At 37.0% G+C, this 22,690-nt stretch overlaps 1 long non-coding RNA gene across 4 annotated transcripts; it reads right to left on the minus strand.

Annotated features, from left to right (window-relative positions):
* Positions 1 to 331: 331 nt before the first annotated feature.
* LOC147378664 (uncharacterized) lies at positions 332 to 7,967 on the minus strand. 4 transcript variants are annotated; one of them, XR_015152969.1, is made up of 4 exons: positions 7,634 to 7,967; positions 7,424 to 7,545; positions 4,531 to 4,644; positions 332 to 659 (listed from the first exon to the last, which is right to left on the minus strand). It is a non-coding gene; the product is annotated as an uncharacterized LOC147378664 (long non-coding RNA). The 4 variants fall into 4 exon arrangements; XR_015152968.1 differs by having other exon boundaries at positions 4,497 to 4,644; XR_015152972.1 differs by lacking the exon at positions 7,424 to 7,545 and having other exon boundaries at positions 4,497 to 4,644; positions 7,634 to 7,947.
* Positions 7,968 to 22,690: the final 14,723 nt, after the last annotated feature.

Here is a 22,690-nt window from a genome sequence, read left to right on the forward strand (position 1 = left end):
CCCTGCATAGCTCTAGAAGAAAGTTCCTAAGTTTAGGGTCCATAGATAGTAACCTTCAAATTTTCCAGCATGGATATAAATCATGGTTGGCAGAATAACAGCCCCTCAAAGGTGTCCGTGTACCAGGAATCTCTGAGATTCGGACATGTTACCTTGCATAGCAAACGTCACTTTGAAGATCTGATTAAGTTCAGAACCTTGAGATGGGGAACTTATCCTAGGTTAACCAGGTGATTCCAACTTAATTGCATGTGTGCTTACAAGTAAAAAAGCTTCGGAACTCAGGTTTGGTTGTCTACTGCTCAAAAGTCAGTAATTCAAGAGGCAAGTGTCAGTAGAAAGGAAAGGCATTTTAATCAGAAAAGCCAGTAACCTAGAGAAGGTGGGTTCATGTCCAGAGAGCAACTCCAAAGATCCTGCTCAGCCATGACAGTATTATTAAAGGGAAAAATGGAAAGGAGGGTGGCAAATCTCAGTGAGTCATTGAGGCAGAATGTTGGGATCTGAGTCATTCTCCATTGTGTGCAGACTGGTTTACTCTGTCTTCTTATGTTATATTTCCCAAGTGATCTGCTTACAGGATTCCTTAGGGGGCTCTTGGGAGCAGAAAGCCAGTCATTTTTTTATGACTTAATTCTTCTTTCCATACTTCTTTTTATCTAGGAAAAAACTGACAGGTTAGGTAAGGCATGGCATGCATTCAGGAAAACAGAAGTCAGGAGTTAGTTTCAATTGCTCAATGACCTAATTACTATAATTAGGTTCTTGTAAGGTTAGAGGGGAACAGAAATGGGCAAACAGGAAAGGGGCAAAAAGCTGTTTTCATTTTCACAGCTGTGGTCAGAGGAAGATGAGACTAGGAAAATGACTCAAAGAATGCTTTGAAGACAGAGGAAGGTGCCTTAAGCCAAGCAATGTGAGAGTTCTCTAGAAGCTGGAAAAAGGCAAGGGATCAAATTCTCTCAGCGTTTGCAGGAAGAAACGTGGCTCTGCCAGCACCTCGATTTTACCCCAGTGAGACTTGTGTGAGATTTCTGATTTATAGCTCTGTAGATAATTAAGTTTGTATTGTTTTAAGCTCTTAAATTTGTGGTAATTTGTTACAGCAGCAATGGAAAATTAATACCCAGGTTTCTTCAGGGTTTGTTGTTTGTGTGTGTGTGTGTGTGTGTGTGTGTGTGTGTGTGTGTGTGCACGCGCGTGTTTTTCCAATTATCATATTGAGCCTTTCCCTGGGATTACTGGGGAAAAGAGGAGGTGCAAGGGAGTTAGATACTTTTACTCTTTGCCCACAGTACCAAAATGTTCTGTAGTGGGAGCTTTCAGAGAAGGAGGGAGGGAGAGGAAAAGGAAGTGTTGCAGGAAGGGGGACCCCTTCCAGGGCCCGAAACTGGACTCTTGTCTAACACTCAGACATGAATTGTCTGAGGAGACACATGTGCTGACAAAGCAAGAGATTTGATTGGGAAAAGGGCACCCGGGTGGAGAGCAGTAGGGTAAAGGAACCCAGAAGAACTGCTCTGCTGTGTGGCTCTCAGTCTCGGGTTTTATGGGGATGGGATTAGTTTCCGGGTGGTCTTTGGCCAATCATTCTAATTCAGGGTCTTTCCTGGTGGCGCACGCATCGTTCAGCCAAGATGGATGCTGGCAAGAGGAATTCTGGGAAGTGGACGGACACGCGTTGTCTCCTTTCGACCTTTCCCGAACTCTTCCGGTTGGTGGTGGCTTATTAGTTCCATATTCCTTATCAGGATCTCCTGTCATAAAACAACTCATGCAAATAGTTACTATGGTGCCTGGCCAGGGTGGGCGGTTTCAATCAGTGTGCTTCCCCTAACAACTCCCCGCTGGGAGACTTCATACTCAAGATACTTCTTGGGAACTGGGGTGGAGGTCTCTTTCTTCTGTAACTTCTTCCTGCTGTGCATGGGCATAGGCCTGCCTCGCAGAGCAGAAGTCTCTCTCTACCTGATCTAAGTTGGGGTGTTCCACATATGAAACCAGCTTCCACCCTTGTAGTAACAGCAATTTAGTTTGAAACTTTTTGCTCCTCTCAGAGACAAAATAGAAAGGGGCCAAACAGGAGACCTAACAGGATGGTCAGCACTGGTCCCCAGAAACAGGAGGCAACATTTGGGGTGAGGGCTGCAGGGTTTGTGACTTTTGTTTTTTTTAATTAGTTGGTGGTGAAGCAACGGAGCTGTGCTCCCGGAATCTTGTGTTCAGTCTCCATCCTCCACCTGGGTGGGGGCTTAAAGACATTGTTATGCATATTTCTTTGAGTAGGAACCAGGACTCTGTCTGGAGGCTGTACCAACCTTTGATTGTTTCTCCTGTTTCTGTATCCCCTCCCTTCCCTGATTAGCAATTGTCTGAATCCACCCTTTGGAACTCAGGACTTCCCTGGTGGCTCAGACAGTAAAGCGTCTGTCTACAATGCGGGAGACCAGGATTCGACCCCTGGGTCAGGAAGATCCTCTGGAGAAGGAAATGGCAATCCACTCCAGTACAATTGCCTGGAAAAACCATGGACAAAGGAGCTTGGTAAGCTACAGGTCATGGGGTCGCAAAGAGTCAGACACGACTGAGCCACTTCACTTTCACTTTCACTTTGGAACTCAGGGAAGGTCAAGGAGGCTGAATGAAGCCTATATCCTACATCCAAGAAATGGAGAACATAGAACAGATCTCTACTCCAGAGCCCCACAGAGTTCTACTCAGTTTTAATTTAGGGAACTAGGCAACTATGACTGTGATAACTTCCTGTCAAAATGGAGCATAGGACTGCCTCAGCTTGGAGTATAGACACTGAATTGGAAGTATTTCTGAGTTCCAAGTTCTAGAGCTGAGTCTTGTATGATTAAAATCTCAATCCCTTGGTCTGCCATTTTGGTGTAACAGACCAATTAGAAGTAGTTGGGGGAGTGATAACTGGAATTTAGTAGACAAATAAATCTCATTTCTTTTTAGAAAAATAGGCCTGAAACCCAGTCTGGACCTGGCACTTCAGGGAGACTTGTAGCCAGGTAGCCAGTTGCCTAGTTTTATGAAAAGTAACGTTGCAATTACTAGCTTCCAGCAGACATTGTTTTGAGAATGGTGGCATCCAAGCCTGACACGACCCAGAAAACTCAACTGTTTAGCAACACAAGGTCTAGTCTGAAAGTACACCCATAGCATCGCCTAGTTATTTTCCAGGATATCTGAACCACAGCTACTCTATTTTGACTTTTAATTGTAAACTTTTCCTTAATAGCCAAAGCAGATTTCACAGTTAATGACGTCAGTGTTTCTCTAGGTATGAGAAGATGCAAGAATTGGGACTCATAAAATCTTCTCCTGAAAAGATCTAACTATCTGAAGGCCTGTTCTGCCAGTTTTTCCCAGAGCACAGAGTGACTCACTCCTGATTTTCACCCTGAACTCCTTTCAGGGGTGTTGAAAGTCAGCAGTTGCAGCGGCCACGATTTAATCTTTGTAGATGTACATGGCAAGTGTCAGTCTTCAGTTGGCAGAGCCCCTTTTTGCTCATAAACTTGATCATAATTTTGAGGGGGGCATTTCATGACCATTTTATCCCATGGTGCTGAGAATGTCCATTCTCAGGTTTGGCAAAGTTTTGGTTGACAGGCCACTCAATGTGCTGTTACTGGACTAGGCCATAAAACAGTCCAAAATTTTCTGGACCACCTGTCTTACTAGCCTCTTGGTCCAGGAAAATATTCCCTCTTGTTGCTTCTTCCCATATCTAGAGTTACACTGTTACCATCACCGATCTCATATGGGACTATATATTATTCTATTAGAGGCCTCAGACACACATTTGACAGTGTAAGAAACAGCAATTTTGTAAAACAGGTGAAATACAAATAACATAACCAGCAGTATTAGTAAAGTCACAAGTAAGACTTAAGTTAAGGACTCAGTCTGCTCTGTAGAATCTTTATCTTCCAGGGAAATTATATATTGGCACTGTCTATAAGGAACATAGCCCAGTTTTCTAGTGTTACTAGATTGATTGCCCTTAGTATGATTTAATTGTTTCCAACACAGAGGAGACTTTAAACCTAATTTACCGTAGCCTGGTGTTATCTATATAAACCATCCTGTAATTGTGGGGGATTTTTTCCTCCTTTGCTGAAACTTTTCTTGTTGCTCTGATTGAGCTTAAGTAATAGAAAAAAGCTCAAATTTATGGCCAGAGTCAGAGCAGGCATTATTAATTGGCCTGGCGTGGGGAATCCCAACTAGTAATATCACAGTGACCTGAATATGACTATAATTTTTTTTTTAAGTAAATTTTCTCAGGGCCAACCAGTTAGAGTCTTGTAGTAGAAAAATTTACCAAGGTAACCCAGAATTAGACATAGGTAATTGGCCACAAACCCAACAATTGAATTGATTTCTAAAACTAGCATAGAATCAAGCCTATGATAGAAAAGCATTTGATTTATATGCAAAGGTCTAAGAAGTCAAGAAAACATAAATGATCATACGAATCAGGTCCAGCATCTTGGGCAAGCTGTCTACCTCTGATGTCATCATCTTCTCATCCTGGTGTAGTGTAGTTTCTCCTGCTTGAGCATCATTTTAAGGTGAGATCAGGTCAGCTGTCTTCTCTATAGACCAATCCAGTGTAGGGGCCTTTGGAAGTGGGAATTAATCTAAGAGTTAATTTCCCTTCAGTTTCATTGTGCATGAGCTAGTTAAGAGTACCTGATAAAAAAGTCCTTCCATCCAGGTTGGAGACAGTCCCTTAAATTATGTCTTTTTCCAGTCCTGGTTGCAGGTCATGAGGCATCTGATCTTCATCCAAAGATAGATTACTGAGATAAGCTTCAGAAACAAACTTAGGGTGTTCTTTAAGAATTCAATTAAAGTTTACATTAATATCACATAACAGCAAAGAACTGTCTAAGAGATGAGTCTTACTACATGCAGACCTCCATTAACAAATGGATTTAACATTTTTTTGAAATATCTTTTTCTCCCTAAACTTACCCTCATTTTGATCAAATATAACCAAATTAAGGCCAGTTTCTTTGCAAAATAGGTCTGTTCTCACTAATTTTGGTCTGATGATTTATATAACCATAATTGATTACAGACTTTTTATTTTGCTGAAACATTTATAGAGTCTCAGAATGAAATTTTAAAATAAAACAGGGCTGGGAAACTCACACCAAAGGCTTATCACAGATTTTGCCTAGCAAATCTAGGTGAATTCTTCCCTTTTTAAGGTCTCAAAAATTTCTTGAGATTTTTGTACCCGTGAGATAACCTTCCTAACTCATTTGATAAACTTACTGGAAACCTAAGAATTTCCAATTTTTGGAAGAGTCAGATAGAGATAAAATATAATTATTTGGTTTATAATGTTTAATTTTACCAAAGTTGTCGTAATTAGTTGAGAGGAAGGTTTTCCCTACTCTCTGAAAACATAAATTCAAACCCGTAATTTTTCAGATAGAAATCATAAAAGTTATAAGCATATTTGCTGGTTCATTCAGTCCTTTTGTTAACTTTTGTGAAGTCATCAGGTTTTCCATTAGAATACCAGAACATATCAGAATGTTAAGAACTCCATATAATTTCTAGGATATCTGTATTAGTAATTTTACCATACATTATAACATGAGAGGATTTATTACTCATTTGATAATCTTTTTCATGTCATTTAACCAACCAAATAAACACAGTTCAATATCTCTCTTTGGGATGTTTCAGGAGCCCTCTGAAACACCCCAAAGTTAGCTAGAGGTCAAAAGTACTTCAAAAGAATTCTATTGAGGAAGTTTTATCGAAAAGATCAATTAAAAGGGTTTAGAACATTTGGTCAGATTGAGTCAATGTTGATGGGTGTATCATTTAGCTTGTTGATATGTCACAATAGGCCTAAATACCAAGGCTCAAGGTCTAGTGAAAGTCAGCTCCGCCATCTTGGACCTAGTTGACTTTAACCAGTTTTATTATGGCTGTGTCATTTCTAACAAAACCCATTTATCTAACTAATTGTAATCCAGTTTTAGAAAATCCTGATCATGCATAGCTCTTTTTGGTATTTTCTCATATCTTTTTCTTTCTTTTTTTTTTTTTTTACTGAAAACACACTTCCTACTTTCCTTTAGCAACCAAGAACTAACTTTTATATTAGCATTTTATAGATTGGTGAACATAAATACCAGTGATAATTTCTAAAACCCTTGCTTTCATAGAACATTTTAGGATGGCACCAAACATTATTCATTTATAGTCCCAAATCTCTTTAGTTTCTCTGTAAAAGGAAATTAGTGTTTAGTAGTAAATGTTTCAAAATCTTATTTTATTTGGAAATGACCTAACTATTTCAATAGACTTCCAACACTTATCACACTTGGCACAACCCTTAGAAATTTAAGTTATGCCAATCTGGAGAGACTATTTTAGACAGATATTTCTAAAGAATAATTATTCTTAATAGAGTTTATATAAAAGCTCATATCTCATTTACATTTTTTTAGAAGTTTCTTCTCTCGAGGTAATTTCCTTGTTGATAAACTTGTAACAGATATAATATTTAACTTATATTAAACCTAGATACAATGAAAATATTCTACTTAATGTTAATTACTCTAAGACATGTCTATATTAGATAGGTCAACAAACAAACATTAATATCAGGTATTTAATACTGAATATTTCCAATATTCACATGAACCTGGAATTTATTGTTTAATTTAGAATTATTTGATTTGTAAGCACTTACCTTTTTTTAAGCCAAATAAATAGAGCTCATTTACAAATTAACCTCAAAAATATTACCCAGAGACAAAGACATACCAAGACATATTTAGACAGACACAGTGCAAGATCTAGCTTCATTTTCTAAGTTTAGTCATGAATTAGATGTTACAATATAAAATTTACTAGTTTATAAAAAAGCAGTTGAAATAAATAAAAATTTTAAAGTCTTTTTCCCCTTTTCCCTCAGTCTCAAGAGTTAGAGATGGTCTAGATAGTGTTCCTGAGAGCCCTGGTCTCAAGGCACAGGGAAAGAACATCAAGTTCTAACAAAATGGCGGCAGGTCTAAACCAAATGGTGGCCAGACAAAGCAAAATGGCCATCAAAAATCACAGCACAGAACACAGAGTTAAAACACACACATATAAACCTGGCAGTCCTCATCAGATACTCCTTTAAATACAAGAATACAGTCTCTCAGAAAACCTCCTGTAGAGACACAGAACTTCAGATCCAAGTACTAACAGCTTCCAAGATTTCAAAGTGAGGAAAGGAAACCAGGTTGAAGAAGAAGGGGGAAGAGGCGGGAGAGGGTGCAAAAAGGGTGGCCTTACAGATGTCTCCTGCCACCTGCAGATACCCAGGTGTTATGGGACTTTACCCTGGGCCTCCAGAGAAGGGAGGACTGGAACTTGGCCTTACCAGAAATCAAACCAGACCAGAACCAGAATTTGAGTTCTCTGCCAAGAGGAGGTGATCAGTCTCCAATCCTCAGCTCAGGCTGAGGGCCCTTCAACCAGATTCCTGCGTCCAGGACCAGGGGACTAGAAAAACGGGGAAGGATAGGAAGAGTTAATGAGAGGAAAGAGAGAGAGAAGGGGAGAGAGGTCAATAAAGTCTCTTGTTCCTTACCGATCGGGGCATTCTGGCCAGTTTTCCGCCTCAGGAGGAGACCAGGGACAAAAGGGTCCCAGTTGTGGCTGCTGGGTCTGGTCCTTACCCCGAGTGGTCAGGATGTCAGTCTCAGCAAAGAAGAGTCCCACCAGAGTCACCGTTTGAGTTGTTAGGGGAAGCATACTGATTGAAACCCTCCACCCTGGCCAGGCACCATAGTAACATTTGTGTGAGTTGTTTTATGACAGGAGATCCTGATAAGGAATACAGAACTAATAAGCCACCACCAACCGGAAGAGTTCGGGAAAGGTCGAAAGGAGACACCGCGTGTCCACCCACTTCCCAGAATTCCTCTTGCCAGTATTCATCTTGGCTGAGTGATGCGTGCGCCACCAGGAAAGACCCTGAATTAGAATGATTGGCCAAAGACCACCCGGAAACTAATCCCATCACCATAAAACCCGAGACTGTGAGCCACGCGGCAGAGCAGTTCTCCTGGGTTCCCTTACCCTACTGCTCTCCACCCGGGTGCCCTTTCCCAATCAAATCTCTTGCTTTGTCAGCACATGAGTCTCCTCAGACAATTCATGTCCGAGTGTTAGACAAGAGTCCAGTTTCGGGCCCTGGAAGGGGTCCCCGTTCCTGCAACAGAAGTAAGGAAGAAGGAAAAAAGAGAGACAAGAAAAATGAGGGAGGGAGAAAGGCAGAGAAAGAGGTTGGTTCTTCTAATATGGTTACTTTACAGGAAGTTTTGCCCCCATGAAATTGAAACTTGCCAAATAGTCCTTTTAGTTTTTTTGGAGAGTCTTAGTCTGATGCATGGCAGCAAAGTGATCTCTACAGTGGTACTTGGGTCACTGGCAGAAAACAGGAAGGATTATTGTCTACATTGTCATGTATTAAGATTTGGCTACTAGTTTTATCAACACTTACAAAAAAAAGATTCCCAAATTCTTTTCTTTTATGATACTGAAATATCATAAAAGAAATCATTTCTTTTATGATACTGAAATACACAGAATTCTTTTTTTCAAAGTCATCAGCTTTGGTAAAACTTGTCTCAAATTACAAAATGAAATTATATATATCCCAAGAGCTTTCAAAGAAATAATCTATGATCTTTTATTATAATAAAGAATTCTACTTTAAAAAAACATTCTTATAAAAAATTCTAAAATGTAATACATCCTTTCTGTTAAAAAAAAAAAAAAAAGTATCCAAAACTTGAGAATAAGAAAAAGAATGGCTGCATGTCCTTTCAATGACACATCCAAGGATTATTTAATTGTATAGGGAATGTTGCACTCACTATTTACTATTGATTATGACCCAACTTTGTAAGTTGCATACTAAATTGTATATTTTTGTCCAGTAGAGATGCAAATCACTTCTTAACGGTAGACAAGGTAGCCACAAAAATTATGTTTTATTGCCCTATAGGACATTAATCAGTTTTGTCTCTAATAACTTATTTCAGTTACTTCAGAGTTCCTTTTCTTACTGATAATGTAAATTGATGTTCATAAAATTCTCTTCTTAATCAGCATACCATTCTGCTGGTTTAATCTTCAATGGGTTAAATATTTTTGACATGTGTTCATTTTATATTTGTGTGAATCATGCTCTTTAAATTTTTGAAAATTATATTTTGGCATTCTAAAATATTTTAGTCATGGGTATATGTGCATGTGTGTGTGTGCATGAAATGATTAATGATGTCATTTAAGTAATACCAATAAAGGGAGACTATGTTGGTCTTAACTATATATGTAATTATGTGTATATATGTGTACATATATATATATATTAGAAATATTAGAGAAAGTCTAGACAATGTCTGAAATTCAGTTGCCAAAAAACTGCTAAATGTAATAAATTATATAGTTACATACTATTTCTTATTCTGGGATAAAAATATTTATAGAAATATTTTGGAAAGACTAAAATATAGAATCTAACTTTTGAGTTGGGGTCTGAGAAAATTATTTCTTATTCTCTTTTACCCTTCATATGGAATATATGCAACATTTTAAATAAATTTTTAATTTATAACTTAAATACTAAGTAATGAGATTTACATAAAAGATTTTATAACTGTAGTCATTTACAGTGTAAAAATGTGATTTCTTATTATTTCTAGCTCTTAAAATGTTAATGTAATACATAGCTGTGTAATTTTACAGGACAGTTTAATTCTCCTGAAAATATGGAGCTCAGTGAAGAGTCCAAATTAAAAAGAAATTAATATGTTTTAAATATTAAGTTATTTTTCTAGTCTTTTGAGTTCTGTAATATCTTAGCCTGGTGAAAACTTTACTTAAAAGAAGTTACCAACAACCAGTTCTAGTTGGGGATTTTTCATATGATCAGAAAATAAAAATGTTTTTAAATGGATATTCCATATTTGTTTTATTATTTTAATTACCATCAAATATCACAAAAATCAAAATTTTGTTGGCATGGAAACTAATAGAACCATATCCAAAAATACATAAGTATTTTCTCAGCTCTTTCTATATAGGATAAAAGTCTTCATTTGCTCTGCTCAGAATCTTTCTAGTTTTGGACTCCATGCTATGTAAAAGATAAAGTTAATTCATATATGTGAAAAGTTTACTTGGTAAATTTTAATAATAGACAGTATATGAACTTCAAGTTTGATATATCCATTTTATAGAAGCAAGTTCAGTTCAGTTCAGTCACTCAGTCATGGCTGACTCTTTGCAACCCCATGAACTGCAGCACTCCAGGCCTCCCTGTCCATCACCATCTCCTGGAGTTTACCCAAACATGAAACAGTGTCAGACTTTATTTTTCTGGCTCCAAAATCACTGCAGATGGTAATTGCAGCTATGAAATTAAAAGACATTTACTCCTTGGAAGGAAACTTATGACCAACCTAGATAGCATATTCAAAAGCAAAGACATTACTTTGCCAACAAAGGTTCGTCTAGTCAAGGCTATGGTTTTTCCTGTGGTCATGTATGGATGTGAGAGTTGGACTGTGAAGAAGGCTGAGCACCAAAGAATTGATGCTTTTGAACTGTGGTGTTGGAGAAGACTCTTGAGAGTCCCTTGGACTGCAAGGAGATCCAACCAGTCCATTCTGAAGGAGATCAGCCCTGGGATTTCTTTGGAAGGAATGATGCTAAAGCTGAAACTCCAGTACTTTGGCCACCTCATGCGAAGAGTTGAGTCATTGGAAAAGACTCTGATGCTGGGATGGATTGGGGGCAAGAGAAGAAGGGGACGACAGAGGATGAGATGGCTGGATGGCATCACTGACTCGATGGACATGAGTTTGAGTGAACTCCGGGAATTGGTGATGGACAGGGAGGCCTGGCATGCTGCCATTCATGGGGTCGCAAAGAGTCGGACACGACTGAGCGACTGATCTGATCTGATCTGATGTCCACTGTGTCAGTGATGCCATTCAACCATCTCATCCTCTGTCATCCCCTTCTCCTCCCACCTTCAACCTTTCCCAGCATTAGGGTCTTTTGAAATGAGTCAGCTCTTCACATCAGGTGGCCAAAATATTGGAATTTCAGCTTTAGCATTATTCTTTTCAATGAACACCCAGGACTGATCTCCTTTAGGATGGACTGGTTGGATCTCCTTGCAGTCCAAGGGACTCACAAGAGTCTTCTCCAACACCACACGTCAAAAGCATCGATTCTTCTGTGCTTAGCTTTCTTTATAGTCCGACTCTCACATCCATACATGACCACTGGAAAAACCATAGCCTTGAGTAGATGGACCTTTGTTGACAAAGTGATGTCTCTGCTTTTTAATATGCTGTCTAAGTTGGTCATAACTTTCCTTCCAAGGAGTAAGTGTCTTTTAATTTCATGGCTGCAATCACCATCTGCAGTGATTTTGGAGCCAGAAAAATAAAGTCTGACATCATGAAGTGATGGGACCAGATGTCATGATCTTAGTTTTCTGAATGTTGAGCTTTGAGCCTACTTTTTCACTCTCCTCTTTCACTTTCATCAAGAGGCTCTTTAGTTCTTCTTCACTTTCTGCCATAAGAGTGGTGTCATCTACATATATGAGGTTATTGATATTTCTCCTGGCAGTTTTGATTCCAGCTTGTGCTTCCTCCAGCCCAGCGTTTCTCATGATGTACTCTGCATAGAAGCAAGAGTTTCATTGAAATTATGAAAACAGATTGTAGTTTTAATGACAAATTTGGAAAACCTATGCACTGTCCAAAATGCAAACCCCTAGCCACATGCCATATTTGTACATAAGATTTAAATTAATTAAAATTAAACAAAATGTAAAATTCAGTCCTTTATTTTACTAGCCACATTTCTAGGGCTCAATATTTTCATGTTGTAAGTAGCTCTTGTATTGCACAGGGAAGATACAGAATATTTCCATCACTGCAGAAAATTCTCCTTGACAGCACTTTCTAGACTTTATCATGTTGATCATACTTCTTTCTCTTTTCAGATGTTAAAAATAAATTTTATCTTATCCAAAGCTTAAGCAATACAAAATATGACAGATATCCTACAGGAGACAAGCCCAACATCCTTAATTCACGGGGCAGAGAATTTCAATGTGCTTCACATTAACCTATGTTTTAAGTACATAAAACATTCTCTACTTATTCTTTAAATTAAAATACATAGAATGTGCTTTATTCATTCTTAATATTTCTTACAATCATTTTGATTTTGAGTGAGAATTATTGATCATATTAATGAAAATTTATAAATAACCAATTAAATATCTGAGACATCTACAGAAAATAAATGGTATTTTATCAATACAGAGTTCACTACTCTTGACAAAAACCTAATACTAATCAGAATATGGATAATTTTACCTCATGATGCTTTATTTTCCAGACTGGAAAACTATTTACTAGTTTCCTTTAACACATGTGTGATTTCCATTTCTTGGGTCAGATTCAGTAGTCATTACTCATATAAATAAGCAAGAATAAAAGTTTAAATCAGTTATGGTTCCAGGCATCATTTTTCCTATCCATTTTGATCATAGGCCAGTGAGTCATACTGATAGTAATAATGATTGTTTTCAAATAACTTAAATAATTTCTGATAGTGTAAGATAAATATAAAATGGAATATCTGCCATTTTAAGCTGAGAGTTTACATGACATTCATCACTTCTTCTTTAACTTTGTATTCTATATTGGAGTATAGCCAATTAACAATGTTGTGATAGTTTCAGGTGAATATCAGGGGTATGTATGCATTCTCACATTCTCCCACAAACTCGCCTCCATCCAAGCTGCCACATAATGTTGAGCAGATTCCTGTGCTATATAGTAGGTCTTTTTGGTTATCCACTTAAAGTACAGCAGGACATCCATTACTTAATATTAATCCTGTGTTTTAGCAGACAAGATAGATGATAAAATGACAATAAATGATATGTAAATATTTCCCATATGCATCTGTGTTTAATGTAATTTCTCATGCAAAAAGAGCCTAATTGAGTAATTTTAAAACCAAATATTAGCAATAGGGGAAACATTTAACTTAAACTAAGATTAAAATATGTGTTTTTCATTAAATTATATTGATTTAAATAAAACCACTTTCATTTAAATCACTGATGTAACTCTCACTGTTTCATAATCTTGCTAATTATAGCAATCAAAAAGTGAAGTTCTGAGCCTGAGAAAATGATTATATCTCTTGTAAAACACATGAAATGCACATAATCTTGAGTTAAAAGCACTCTAATTTCCAACTGTGTGTTTAAAACAAAACAAAGTGCTGGCATGAAAGAATGGTTAACTATCAGAAGATTTATCAATGTAATTAACTGCATTAACGGATTGAAGCGAAAAATTATGTTTAGCATTTCATAAGATGCAGGAAAAAAGGATTTCATATAATAGATATTCATTATGATTTTAAAAATAAAATCTTTGTAAACAAGAAATAGAAGGAAATTGCCCTAACCTTATAAAGTATATTTAGCAGAAAATCTATGGTAAACTCCATAGTAAGTAGTAAAATTTTAGAAGCAGCCTTATCAAAATAAAGAGGGAGATAATTATGACTGTAAAGTCAAGTGAAATACATGTTGTATAATAAAACAAGACAAAGGGGAAAAAGCGTAAAAAAAATAATAAAAGGCAAAAACTTTGTATTCAGGCAATATAACTGAATGTAGAAAAAAATCAAAGACATTCATAAACTTTTATTAATAAGAGAACAAAAATGTTCTTGGATGCAAGACTGACTTTCAAGAATTAATAGCTTTTCAGTACACAAGTAGAAACTAATTAGAAAATATAATAGTAACAACAATCAAAAGAGACCTAGCAAAAGATGAGCAAGACTTTTGTTGAGAAAATTGTGCCTGTTACTGAAGGACATAAAAGAAGATCTGACTAAATGTCAAGATGCACTAAGTTCACTAATAGGGTGACTCTATATTGAAATTAAGTTAAGTCTCCACTAACTCATATAGAAATGTAATGCAATAAAATAATCGCACAGGATTCTGTGCACAGCCAGGTAAATTGAGTCTAAAATTCATATGAAATTTCAAGAATTGACTAAACAGTTTTGTATCAAATGAAAAAATTTGCTTTGCCAGACATCAAGATCTATGAAAAAAAGATTAATAAAGAAAAGAGCTATATTACTTATCAGGGCAAGGATAATGTAATGAGCAAGTCTGAAAGCCCAGAAAGTCCCACACATGTTCAGAAGGTATCTGGCACATGACTAAATTAATAACTGACCATCAATAATAGAAAAAGATAGGTATTCACCTCGTCACATATCAAAAATAGATTGCCAGTATATTAAAATTAACTTTTTTGCAATGAATTTTTTTGCAAATTCTTTTTTGCAAAGAATTTCTTAAACAAGACAGGAAGATCATAACCATAACAGAAAATATTTTGTACATTTCAGCTCAGTCGCTCAGTCGTGTCTGACTCTTTGGACCCCATGGACTGTAGCATGACAGGCTTCCCTGTCCATCACCAACTCCCAGAGCTTACACAAACTCATGACCATCGAGTCAGTGATGCCATCCACCCATCTCATCCTCTGTCATCCCCTTCTCCTCCTGCCCTCAATCTTTCCCAGCATCAGGGTCTTTTCAAATGAGTCAGCTATTCCCATCAGGTTGCCAAAGTATTGGAGTTTCAGCTTCAACATCAGTCCTTCCAATGAACACCCAGGACTGATCTCCTTTAGGATGGACTGGTTGGATCTCCTTGCAGTCCAATGGGACTTTCAAGAGTCTTCTCCAACACCACAGTTCAAAACCATTAATTCTTCTGTGCTCAGTTTTCTTTATAGTCCAACTCTCACATCCATACATGACCACTGGAAAAACCATAACCTTGACTAGATAGACCTTTGTTGGCAAAGTAATGTCTCTGTTTTTTAATATGGTTGGTCGTAACTTTTCTTCCAAAGGAGTAAGCATCTTTTAATTTCATGGCTGCAGTCACTGTCTGCAGTGATTTTAGCCCCCAAAAATAAAGTCTGTCACTGTCTCCATTGTTTCCCCATCTATTTCCCATGAAGTGATGGGACCGGATGCCATTTGCGTTTATCTGTTTTCAAATTTTAGTTAAAGTTATGTAAATATATTATAAGACAGACTGCAATATGGGGTAAGATATTACAATGTAATTTTTTATAAAGTTAAGTGCCTAGAATTCATATAAAGCTCTTCCAAATTATTTCATTGACAGCAATGACTGAATGGCCTGTAAATATACAAAAAGATGCTCAGTTTTGCCATAATCAGTGAAATGCACATTAGTACAGTAAAGTGCCATTTAATAACCATGAAATTGGCAGCTTTTAAGAAACTTTCCAATACCAAGTTTTGTCAAAGATTAAGGAAGAGAATGAGTTCAGCTATACTTCTTTGGAAATATAAATCAGTTAAAATCACTTTGGGGAGCAATTTAAAAATATCTAATAAAGTGAAAACATACATTAATCCAACAATTCTACTTCTAAGGATAAAGAAGTCTCTCAGTATGTAAAAATTCTCACTTATGCACATAAAGAGAAGTAAGGATAATTATTAAGATATTATTTATAATATTTAAAACTTAAAAACAACTTAGACATCCATCAATAGGAAAATAAATAAGCAAATTGTTGTATGTTTATACTAAGGAATACTGCTGAGCAGTTAAGCTATGGTTTGGCAATAAATTCCTGAGCATAACTACAATTCAGAAATTTATTTTTACATAAAATTGATTACATAAAATGATTTTTATGTAAAGTTTTTCAAAGTTTTAAGTTTCTTCAAGAAAGAGTTTTCAGATACTTTAACCAAAATGAAAGAAAAATGCTTGTATTCCTCCCATACTGTAGGAAATAGCAGGCTGGAACTCAGAGGCTCCCTCTTACAGAAAGCACATGCTTTCATATTCACTTTGCTCCCCATTCTGCTGCTGCTGCTAAGTCACTTCAGTCGTGTCCGACTCTGCGACCCCAGAGATGGCAGCCCACCAGGCTCCCCCATCCCTGGGATTCTCCAGGCAAGAACACTGGAGTGGGTTGCCATTTCCTTCTCCAATGCATGAAAGTGAAAAGTGAAAGTGAAGTCGCTCAGTCGTGTCCAACTCCTAGCGACCCCATGGACTGCAGTCTACCAGGCTCCTCTGTCCATGGGATTTTCCAGGCAAGAGTACTGGAGTGGGGTGCCATTGCCTTCTCCATTCTACCCTTCTACAAAATAAAGGCCAAGTACCAGTTGTTCTTTTATATCATTTTAGTGGACTTTTTCTTATGATACACAAGTGTTTTTCTTTATGTGTCTCTATCAAAAATACATGGAGAAGTCTTTTGATATAAAGTTGTAAAATACAGAAGCTAACACATTTTTTGTAAACATTTAACACAAGTTATTAAATTACACAATTGTAAAATTGTTGAAAACATGGGTAGGGCCAATATATATATCTTAAGGAAATTGCTTATTTCTAAAGAAGGAAGGAGTGAATTTGATTAGAGTAGAATAAAACTTTACCTGAACATTTGATTAAATGCATTGATAGAAGATCAGCAAATCTAGCCAAACACTGACATTAGTTAAATCTATGTGCCTAGTTGCTCAGTCGTGTCCGATTGTTTGCAACCCCATGGACTATAACATACCAGGCTCCTCTGTCCATGAGGATTCTCCCAGCAAGAATACTAGAATGGGTTGCCATGCCCTCCTCCAGGGGATCTTCCCAACCCAGCTATTGAAACCAGGTTTCCCACTTTGCAGGAGAGCAATTTCTTTACCATCTAGAAGCCCAGTTAAATCTAGATGGATATTTAGGTGTTCATGATATTATTCTTGTTTGTACCTTTTGAATTATTGAATTAGTGTGAAATGATTAAAAATAATTTAAAAAGCATTCTGTGCAAACAGAAAAATAGTAGAAAAATAAAGAGAAGGCTTTTTGAAAAGATCAATAAATAAATCTCTAGCAAGACTGTCAAAAGAGAGAGACAAAGGGAAAGAGAGAAAGAAGACTGAAATTATCAACATCTGAAAGGAAATAGAGAATATCACTATGGACCCTTCAGATATCAAAAAAAAAAAAATAAGAAGAAAATACTACGAACAAGTCTACATACATATGTTTGACAGCTTAGATAAAACTGATCAATTCTTTAAAAAACGCAAACAATAATGTATTCAATAAACAGCAGATTGCCTGAAAGGCCATGTCAGTATTAAGGAAACTGAATTTATAGTTTTATAATCCCCCCAAAGTAACACCAATTCTACACAATTACTTTCAAAAAATAGAAGAGGAGGAAACATTTCCTAATTCATTTTATGAATCTTATCTAACCTATCTATACCAAAGGCAAATAAAGAGAGTACAACAACAGTAAAAAGAAAACCTTTGGAACGATATCTTTCATGATTAAGGGTATAAAATGTAAGGCTATAAAATCCCTACAAGATAACATAGGAAAAAAACTATATAATCTTAGGTATGGCAATGCCTTTTTAGATATAACACCAAAAACATGATCTATAAAAGAAATAATTGATAAATTGGATTTCATTAAAATAAAAATTTCTGTTCTATGAATGAATCCATCAAGAAAGTGAGTAGACAAGCCACAGATTAGGAGGAAATATTTGCAAAAAACCTGTCTGGTAAAGGATTGTTATTCAAAATACTCAAAGAACTCTTAAAACTCAACAACAAGAAAGCGAATGATCCAATTTAAAAAAGGGCCAAAAGCTTCATCAAAAGAGAAGTACAGAAGGCAAATAAACATGTGAAAAGATGTTCCTCATCAAATGTCATTGAGAAATGCAAATCAGAATGAGATATCACTGCATACCTACTAGAATGGCCAAAAGCTGGAACACTGACACCACCAAATGCTGGTGGAGATGTGGAGCGAGTCAAACTGTCACACTTTGTTGGTGGAAATGCAAAATGGTATAGCCATTTTGGAAGACAGTTGGTCAGTTTCTTACAAAACTAAGCATACTCTTGCCATATGATCCAGCTACGACCTTTTCTGGTATTTATCCAAAGGAGTTGAAAATTTGTGTGCACAGAAAACCTGCACATGGATATTTATAGCAGCTTTATTCGTATTTGGCAAAGTTGAAAACAACTAAGATGTCCTTCAGTAGGTGAATGTATAAATAAACTGTGGGACATCCTGACAATGGAGCATTACTCAGCACTCAAAGGAAGTAAGTATCAAGTCATGAAAGACATGGAGGGACCTTAAATGCATACTACTAAGTGCAAGAAGCTGATTTGAAAAGGCTATATACTGTGTAATTCCAGCTATATGGCATTCTGGAAATGGCAAGACTATGAAAACAGTAAAGCCATCAGTGGTTCCTAAAGGTGAGGAGGAAAAACTGGAACACAGAAGATTTTATGGCAGTGAAAATACTCTGTAAGATACTATAATGGTAGATACATATCATTATACATTTGTTTAAACCAATAGAATGTACACCACCAAGAGTGAACTATAGTATAAGGTAAAGACTTGAGGTAATAATGATGTGTCAAGATATTGTCATCAGTTGTAACAAATGTGCCATTCTGGTGAAGAACGTTGATAATGAGGGAGGCCATGCATGTATGGAGCAAGAGGAAATATGGGAACTATGTATAGCTTTTTCTCAATTTTCCTGTGAATCTAAAACTGCCCTAAAAACTTTTCTTAAAAAACTTAGTAAAATGGGCAAGCATGGAATAAATATTTGAACTCAAACATATGCTAATCTACAGCAGCCCCTCCTTGCTTAACATTCAGTTGCAAACTCCTTGCCCTGGTCTGTCAGGGATACGAATCTGGCTCACTGCCCACTGATTTCCCCTACATCCAGTCTTTGTCCACTCCAACTGAGCTACGGATTCTGTTGCTGAGTCCAAGTTCAGACTGCTCACCACATGATACATTTTTTAAATTTTTTTTGTATATTCACTGGCACCTGCTTCTTTCATTCAGTTCAGTCGCTCAGTCATGTCCAGCTCTTTACGACCCGTGGACTACAGCATGCCAGGCCTTCTTGTCCATCACCAACTCTTGGAGTTTACTCAAATTCATGTCCACTGAGTCGGTGATGCCATCTAACTATCTCATCCTCTGTCGTCTTTTTCTCCTCCTTCCTTCAATCTTTCCCAGCATCAGGGTCTTTTCCAATGAGTCAGTTTTTTGCATCAGGTGGCCAAAATATTGGAGTTTCAGCTTCAGCATCAGTCCTTCCAATGAATATTCAGGACTGATTTCCTTTAGGATGGACTGGTTGGATCTCCTTGCTGTCCAAGGGACTCTCAAGAGTCTTCTCCAACAACACAATTCAAAACCATCAGTTCTTAGGCACTCAGCTTTCTTTATAGTCCAACTCTCACATTCATACATGTCTACTGGAAAAACCATAGTTTTGACTAGATGCACCATTGTTAGCAAAGTAATGTCTCTGTTTTTTAATATGCTGTCTAGGTTGGTCATAGCTTTTCTTCCAAGGAGTAAGCGTCTTTTAATTTCATGGCTGCAGTCACGATCTGCAGTGACTTTGGAGCCCCCAAAAATAAAGTCTCTCACTGTTTCCACTGTTTCCCCATCTATTTGCCATGAAGTGGTGGGACTGGATGCCTTGATCTTCGTTTTTTTAAAGTTGAGCTTTAAGCCAGCTTTTTCACTCTTTTCTTTCACTTTCATCAAGAGGTCCTTTAGTTCTTCTTTGCTTTCAGCCATAAGGGTGGTGTCATCTGCATATCTGAGGTTATTGATATTTATCCCAGAAATCTTGATTCCAGCTTGTGCTTCCTCCAGCCCAGCCACATGATTTGGCTCCCTATTGCCAAATTCAGACTTAAATTGAAGAAAACAGGGAAAACCACTAGACCATTCAGTTATGACCTAAATCGAATCCCTTATGATTATACAGTGAAAGTGACAAATAGATTCAAGGGATTAGATATGATAGACAGAGTGCCTGAAGAACTATGGATGGAGGTTCGAGACATTGCACAGGAGGCACGGATCAAGACCATCCCCAACAAAAAGAAATGCAAAAAGATTATCTGAGGAGGCCTTACAAATAGCTGTGAAAAGAAGAGAAGCCAAAGGCAGAGGAGAAAAGGAAAGGTATACCCATTTGAATGCAGAGTTCCAAAAAATAGCAAGAAGAAATTAGAAAGCCTTCTTTAGTGATCAATGCAAAGAAATAGAGGAAAACAACAGAGTGGGGAAGACTAGAGATCTCTTCAAGGAAATTAGAGGTACCAAGGGAATATTTCATGCAAAGATGGGCTCAATAAAGTACAGAAATGGTATGGACCTAACAGAAGCAGAAGATATTAAGAAGAGGTGGCAAGAATACACAGAAGAACTGTACAAAAAAGATCTTCATGACCCAGATAATCACGATGGTGTGATCACTCACCTAGAGCCAGACATCCTGGAATGCTCACCACATGACAGCCAATAAATCAAGAGATGAAGTGTTGGCACAAGGAATAGCAACTTTATTCAGAAAGCTAGCAGAAAGATAAGATGGTGGACCAGGGTCCCAAAGAACCATCTTACTTGAATTAGAATCCAAGCTTCTTTAAATCAAAGGGAAAAGGTGAGGTTGGTTGTTGCACAATTTTTGGTGTCAGAAGCTTTTGTTCTTACAACAGGTCAGGTCAGGTCACAGATGTTCCTGTAAACGTCCAACACGACAAAAGTTTTTCTCTGTTCCGCAATTTTTTTAATCTCTGTGTGAATGGAAAAGTGTTATGCCTTTAAAGGTCAGAGCCTTGAGAATGAGCTATCTTGAATATTTCAGACTATAGGCAATATTCTTTACCTGTAGCTAAAGCAAGAGAATACAAAGGTTAAAGTAAAAGAAACAGATACAATATGGAGTCAGATTTGTTCTTCACTATTACAATCTCACAGTTCCTGCCTCTGTGCTTTTCCCAGTGGAACTTTTTCCACAAATGTCCTAGTTTCTCATCATCTCTACCTGGCAAGTGTTTGTCCATTCATTACCATTCTTCTCCTGGTTCTTTCTTTCTGAGGTGTTTCTCTTCTTATAACTAGAAATTGTCACCCTTTTCTCTAAAAACCTTCCCACTGCCACTGAAACTCTTCTAAGGCACCAAAAGAAGAGACACTCCCATATGTGCTATGTGGGTTTGTGTGTGTGTATGTGTGTGTGTGTGTGTTCAACTGATGTTAGTCTATTGTTTATCTCCAAGCAGATTTCCTGGCAGTGAGTAAGCAATAAACACATTTATTAAAGTAAGTAGCATTTTTAAAAAAATTGTTTAAAATTTGATTTTTTCCCCTGGAACATCATTTCCTAACAGAGGAATAACAATTTCTTGAACATTTTAAAGTGACTTAAATTATGGAAGAGATCCAACCAGTCCATTCTAAAGGAGATCAGCCCTGGGTGTTCTTTGGAAGGAATGATACTGAAGCTGAAACTCCAGTACTTTGGCCACCTCATGCAAAGAGTTGACTCATTGGAAAAGACTCTGATGCTGGGAGGGATTGGGGGCAGGAGGAGAAGGGGATGACAGAGGATGAGATGGCTGGATGGCATTACTGACTCGATGGATGTGAGTCTGGGTGAACTCCGGGAGTTGGTGATGGACAGGGAGGCCTGGCGTGCTGTGATTCATGGGGTCACAAAAAGTCGGACACGACTGAGTGACTGAACTGAACTGAAATTATGGCATTGCAAATGGCATGGAAATGCTGCAGTATAAAAATAGTAGCCCATTTCATAAAACTGTAATGAACATAACAAAAGGAGGTAACCAGCTTTATCATTTGTATGTCACCTGAAATATTTGTGTAAAATTAAAACATTTGAGAAGTACTTAATTGCATGTTTGGAATGCTTATTGTCAGCAATGCTAAATATAACTTTTTTCCAGATAATAAAGGAAAATACAAATAAAATAGCTTCCTGTGACTACTAACCTAGAATGATTTTATGTGTCAGATAACAGGAAGTAAATTAGTATATCTGTTATCTGCATTATCTCTATATGACTGTTGCCATTCATATCAGCTACTTTGCTGTTTATTATGCAACTCTCTGTAAAGTAGATCAGAGAGTTTTTTATTTAAAGTAGATCAATTGTTTTATTAGAACAAAATGCATTGTGATATATGAGCTTTGCATAGAGTTAAGATTTAAATAAAAAGGTTTTTTTCACCTTATAGATACTGCAATTACCAGTCACTCAATATGAGTTATAATAATATTTAGATATATTCAAGCATGTACATTACTGAGAAAAAATACTTATCTATTACATTTAATAATACAATATTCATCTAGGAAGTTACCGTCTTATATTCCTCATTAGTACTTTAATTTTATACGTTAACATAGGAGTATAAACATTATAATTGTGGATCCTTTTGGTCAGGATATTATAACATGCTATTTTTGGAGAAGAGTTCTTCAGGTTATATGGAAGGATTCAGAAGTGTTACCATCTGAAAATGCATCCTCAGTTCTGGGAGTTAAATGCCTAGTAAACAAGAAGTACCACTAGTCAGGATAATTGGTTTAACTTTAGTAAAATTTTACTTTACTGAGATG

The sequence above is a fragment of the Bos grunniens genome, chromosome 2 (genome assembly GCF_055505025.1).
Source record: "Bos grunniens cultivar Pamir isolate PY7600 chromosome 2, Bosgru_T2T1.0, whole genome shotgun sequence".
Lineage (NCBI taxonomy): Eukaryota > Metazoa > Chordata > Mammalia > Artiodactyla > Bovidae > Bos > Bos grunniens.